We start from the raw sequence: 6543 nt of genomic DNA, 5'->3' as shown, positions 1-6543 counted from the left end.
CCTCTGTATCCAAAGGCTCAAAAATAAGCAGGCTACTTGAAATGCAGTTTTGGCAATGGTGACTAAAAGGGAATCGTCCATCCCATGAAACCAAATATTCTTTTGGTGGTGCAGAGCACTCACTGCTGCACAGCCCCACTGCTGGCACACGTCCATCTTCTTGTTCCCCAGACTCCCCCTTTGCTTCAAAAAAGAGCAGCTCCTCTTCTCAGGGCACTGCTTGGCCTGTCCATCCCCAGCCTGAATTGTCACATGGAGCTCTCAGGCTTTGGATTTGCCGTGATGGAATTCCCGAGGGTGCTGCTGCCATATTCCTTTGGTTTGTCAAGGCCCCACTGAAGGGCAGCACTGCCCTCCTGTACACAAATGTGAGAATTTGGCCTGGCTGAGCTCAGGTAAATGAATCATCAGCAAAGGACTTCGAAGTCTGCTGTTCCAACAGCTTACCTGAAGGAGAAAGCAATGACCTTTGGGGATCTGGCAAAGGGAAATCTTGGCCTCTGTCCTGTTCCACTTAGCCCCACAGTTTGTGGGGTTGCCATAATGTTCCCTTCAGCTCACTCAGCTTCTACGTTTTCATGCTTCACGAGAAGTTCCTGAACCACTAACCAATTGCTGTTTTCCAAGCTAATATTATCCATTTTGCTGGCTTCTTGTAATCAATGATGTTAAAGGAGGGGTTTATGTTTGTGCATCACCAAACTCTTTGTTCAGAGATCGGTGGCATCAAGGAGTTAAGTGCCTTTAGATTCAAATCTAAAAAGGAAGGTAAGTCTGACAAGCACTTGCTGGCRGGGGTCAGATTCAGCATAACAAGAAGGTTAGCTGACTTTGGCCTGTGTTTATAGCATTAGCTGATATTTAGAGCCTTGTGTTTGTGTCTCTTCTCAGCTTGAGGTAGTCCAGTCTTGCCACTCAGAAGAGGTTGTTCTTTTTTTTTAACTGCCAGGCCCAAAAAATGTACAAAGCACAAGTCTGTTTTCTTGCTGAAGGTGTCCTGAAACTATTTGAGTTAAATTAGAAGCATTACTCTGTCTAGATCATCAACTGATAAAATAGGGTATATGTTTCTCAGGTCCTTGATGCCTTGATGTTTTTRTGGGTTATATTAAAAAGAAAAAAATCATCCCATGAAAAATATTTTTTTTTTAAGCAGAAGCAATACCTTTCTGAGGAGCTATCTAAAAATATTTTCCTTAAGCCACAGAGCGACTAATTATAATAGGAGTGCTTACAGAAACTCTGTGAGGTTTTAAATGGGGCTTATTTCCAAATGGAAAGCAATTAAATTATTTATAACAGATTTAAGCTGTGCYGAAATTGCTTCTGATTTACTATTTCTAAATAGAAAGCAGTGCTATTTGCATTGCTTTGCACAATGTGTGTCACTTTTAATGCAGATAACTGATAAAAATGTGACTTGTTTCTAAAAGGTTGCTTTCATGCTGCACTAAAACTTTATATCAGCTTAATTTATATAGGTGTTACATAGCAGTCATATTGTTTCAGTTATATTTTTGGTTAGGTGGCATTTATAATCATAGCACCTTATTTGCTGGACACTAAGAATTTGTAATTAAGAACTTATCCAATATTTGCTGAACATGAGAAGGTGCAGGAGCTATGCTGCTAAATGTTTTTGAAAAGGCCAAGCTAGGCTGTCAAACGACATTTCAAGGTGCATGGCAATGATAAATCATGCATTAGAAGGTAAATTCTTTCTACTCAGTGAGGGCTTTGGGGCTGACCACTGTAAGTTGCTCCAAATACACCTGGTGGAGTCAATGCACAAACAAGTTGAAAACCCATCAAAACAAGACTATAAAGTCTCTTCATCTGTCAGGAGCCAGTTGAAAGAAGATCTAGTGYTTTTTTATTGTGAGATAATCTGTTTTCTGTATGTTGTGGCATGGAGCAGAAGTATGCAGCACTCAAACGTTGAATATCAGGATGCTGGGTACCCAATATTAAGTACTGAAAGCCTTTTGTTTGTTGATTTGAATGTTAAAATGCAACCTTGGGAAGCTATTTCCCTGACTAACACTGCAAATAGCTATTGTAGTCTAATTTTCAAAAATTTGTTTTCTATTATGATCTCAATTAATTATGTTCATATTTGTTTCTAATGTTTATGGCTGAATGCACACTGTTCATAGTTTGTGAATAAAGGAAATTCACAGAAATGGTTACAACACAATGGAGAAAGTGGTGGACAAATTTTCTGTTTTCCTTCCCATAAGGTTATCATAATGAACTTAAAGGATGAGGAATTCTGAAATGTGGAGGTGTACTTGTTTTGTCAAATCTCCATATCTGTAAAAGTATTCTGAGCTTAAATAAGTCAAAAAGCTTTTGTGGTTAGGGGGGACATGACACTTTTCCCCCTCTTCCAACTCTGGCATGTTTGCATGTTAACACACCACACGCCACCCAAATCCATGTTAATATTTATGATTCATACATATCCCTGCCTCTCTCTCTTCTTTGCTGTGGGTGTGAGTCTCCTATCTTCCAACTCCTACAGTAGCTTAAACTACATTTTGAACACACTGGAAGAGGGTACTCACACAGTCTCCCATCAGTTTGCATATAGCACTGTAAGTAGGAGGCAGTGGAGGAAATTATCCCTCTTTTTCCACACTGGTTTTACTGTTGCTAGGGAATGCAGGCTCCACTGCACCTGAGGAAGGGGCTGTTCCACACTCTCCTGAACTGACACCTGAGATGTTATTCTGTGACCACTTGCTTTTTAGTTCAGGAAACTGACTTGTGCTTCCAGCTCCATTTGCTGGAGCAGATTTGTTTTGGTTTTGTTTGTTTGTTTGGGGTGAAGGTTTTTTGTTTGTTTGCTTGTTGGTTTCTTTTTTGTAAGATTAGTACCTGGAACTCTGCTGGCAAACTCTCATATCCTTGAAGCTGAGCTATGGGGTGTTTGAAAAGGGCATTTCCTTTTAACTGCTATTTTGTCCTTCACCCTCAAAGCATAGCAGACAAATCAGAGCTGTGGCAACCAGCAAGGCTATTGTCCTCCCTCTGTTCATGCTGATGTACRTACACATCCCACTTTCACAAAGTGGGAAAGGCAGTGTGAACTCATCCATTTCAATGTGAGGTCAGCACACATATTCAAACAACTGTAAATAATAGTTGTAATTTGTCAACATGATTTACCCCAAGTGGGAACCACTTGCATAAACKCTTCTAACTGGGCTGTGGAAAGGTGACAGCCAGGTGAGGTTTCTGACCACAAACTGAATAGAAAATGCTTTTCTTGGCTCTGCTATGCCATCTGGTCTACGACACTGCAGTGTTTGTGCTTGTATTTTATCAAAGCTYCAAAATCTTAGTCTTACTAGGATACATTCCCACTGCTGGTTTTAAATTAGATGTTGTGCCTCCCTCCTACWCCAACACTTTCCACAGCTGCCAATTTTTATGCAGCTTCCAGGAGCTAACAGAAAACCTATTTAGATCTCCTTTAYTGCACCACTACTTTGTACTGGCAGACTTAATGACAGAAACCCCTTTTCTCCCCTCGAGACACTCTGAGTGTCATATCAAGTAAGACATTTGAAATCTCATGAGGTATTCATAGCACTGGTTCATTTTGAAAATGGTTTCCTTGAACAAGGTCATTGTCAATTTAAAATTTCACCTGGTCAGGACTTGTACATTTTCCTTCAGTACATTTTTGCTTAAAAAATTGTAAGAAAATTTTAACTCATTCACACCACTTCCTTTACCCATACACTGCTATAGTAAAAAGTAAAATTGATCCAGAGCTGTACAAAGTAGGTTTTTTTCACTTGACAGTGTAGTGTCAGCCATGCTTGACAGAATGATTAGAATCATCCTATTAGCATTTTATACCATTTCAGCCTGTTAAGATTCTGGATGACAGTCAGTACATGTTTGGCAAAAGAATGTCAAGAATCTTCACTGTTCCCAGTGCAAGCTTAAAGCAATTTAGCTCTCTTGGAGTACATGGTATAAGAGGAAGTGGGCTGTCTTGAGGAACTTGATATTTGCATGATTTTTAATTTTATTTTTTTTTTATCTCTGGGCAGTTTAGGACTGAACGAATCTGATAAAATCATGGAGATTTTAAGAGGGAGCGGAATCTTTGTAGACATATGGAAAAAACTTGTATGTTTCTCTATCCAGTTACCGAACTAGTACGTGAATTTTCTACTATGATGATTCAGGGAGTTTAGTCATTTACAGTTTATTAGAGTTTAGTCAAGCTATTTTTAGTGGAGTTTAGGCTGGTTAAAAAGTCAATTTACACAGGCATTAATTCTACTCATGCGTGTGAGCTTTGCTTGTGGGGYAGCAGTGCCCAGCAGAGCGTTCCGTGCCAAACCAACAGCAGCAGTCAGGGAGGTCTCGGATATAACCACGGTGTGAAGGCAGCGGGGCAAACAACAGAGGATTTGGTACTTTGGAACTCCCTCACGGTGTGTCAGTGAGAATTCTGTAGGGTTTGGTTAAGAGCCAGTGGGAATTGCTGGTTCTGTGTGATCTTTGAGGGAGTTTGTGTTGGGGTTTGCTGTGAGGGAGGACAGTGAGCGCAGGGACACCACGGGACMTGCTTTGGCTCCTGCATTCGTCTTGGGAAGCAAACGGGAAAGGAGATGAGGAGCACATGAGTTTATTGTGAGTGTGTCACGAGTATGTAACACATTTAAGGAATTAAAGGAGGAGAATTAGGGTGTCCTAATCAGGCTAAGACAGCCTCAGCCTCCAGTATGGATTTTGTGTGCAGTTTCCAGGCTTGCAAGGATCGCATTTGCGTGTAAACATCTGGGTGGCTGATCTGGGGCCAGCTGCAGGTTTGAGCTGTGCTCTCTGTGGGCATTTCACCTGCACTCAGCTCTGCTCTATTTCACTTTTGTGCCACATGGCCCTTTTCTTGGGGAGCATAAGGAGAGAACCCCCAAGGGTCAGCACTTCAAGGTGATTAATACCCTGCTCTTGGCAAGCTTAATTAAGATTTTCTGTAAGGGTTGTAAGAAAAAGAAAGAACATTGGTCATTCTGCTTGTAGAAATCCCATACCACAGTGCTGAATGTGAGTGGTGAGGATTTATTTGTCAGTCTGCTACCTTGATCTTGCAAAGCAACAGCTGCTTGTTAAATCATGTTGCAATTTGCAGCATGGAGGAACTATCTTGCTTTTATAGCTTTAAAGCCACTGAAATTTAGTGTCCATGCATGAATGTGACAGGAACACATGTCAGACARATCCACCATTCCATGTTTTTGAAATGGTTCCTAATCTCTACCAATTATTTTCCTGGAATATAAAACTCAACTAGATCAAGGTGAGCCTTTAGATGGGGARAAAACAAATGAAGTTGAGCTTGAAGAAATACCTGTGACAACCTTGTCTACAGACCTCATGAAATTGGAAATCTCTTTGATCATGTTTCCATTCCAGTATCTCTCCGTATTTCCAGGGCTGACCCTCTTCTTTCCTTTGCCTCTCAGACTCAATTTTAAATCAACTCCCCATTGCAGATAACTCCGTGACACCTCAGGTTGTTTTTAGCAAGGTTCCTGCATGATACTGGGATTTTGGGGGTTTTTCATACCTGCTGACTGTGAAATGCTGTGCCTGCTCACATCATGGAGTGTCATCCCATCTGAGTAGCTGTTGAGATCAAACTTTATTCTCTCCATATTRTCTCTTTTGCCAGGTATTAAGGGGGAAAAAAATAATGTGATGCTTATCAGTGCTGATATGCACTCTATCCATTTCCAGCCTAAGATTTCTATAAAATGGTGAATATTGTAGTCTCGTGTGACGTTAATTTAAGCCAAATTAAAGCATACCATGGATTTAATTTGGCTTTTATGGGCTACTTAATGGTAACTTATCCAAAGGATCACGCATTATTCCTCATTAGATAAATTAGCTTAGCAGAGTTTTATTCGCTATAGACAAAGTTCAACTGCTTTGCATCACAGAAAGATTTTAATTAAAAATCATGGACTTGTGATGAAGGCTATTACACCAGATTTTCCTGACCTTTGAGTCAAAAAAATTATTTTTTTTGTTATGCTTAATTCATTATGCCCTTTCTAACCTCTTACTTTGTCAGCTGTATTTTGATTCTGAACTCTGTCTGTGTTTCTGAAGTTCTTGCTGGGGAATTAAAAAAAAAAGCCCTTTCAAACAGTATTGTTTCAGAAAAAGTCATGCTGGGAGCTACATGTACCACTAAGCACTCTTGATGTTGAAAATCATCCTCTAAAGTAAAAGAGTTTCATCCTTTTTTCCAAAAATGCTAGGTGTTTTCGGACCTTTTATTAAAATTCAAATATATTCTCAAGGATGCTACAGACATCCTTGTGACAGCTTAAGAGATTGTCTCACATTTTCCAGGTAAGTGACTTTCAGAAGTTATAAGGACAATTCTGAAGGGCCTTGGAGTCATATGTGCCTCTTGTCATCCCCAGTGAATGTTTATTTAGAAATTTCTATGGTTGTGAGCACTGAGAGATGGGCCCTGTTGCCATATGACAGAGGCACACAGGGGAC

Source organism: Malurus melanocephalus, unplaced genomic scaffold, assembly GCF_030028575.1.
Source record: "Malurus melanocephalus ecotype Western Australia unplaced genomic scaffold, MMel_1.1 scaffold_110, whole genome shotgun sequence".
In the NCBI taxonomy this organism is placed as follows: domain Eukaryota; kingdom Metazoa; phylum Chordata; class Aves; order Passeriformes; family Maluridae; genus Malurus; species Malurus melanocephalus.
This window is presented reverse-complemented; position numbering follows the sequence as displayed.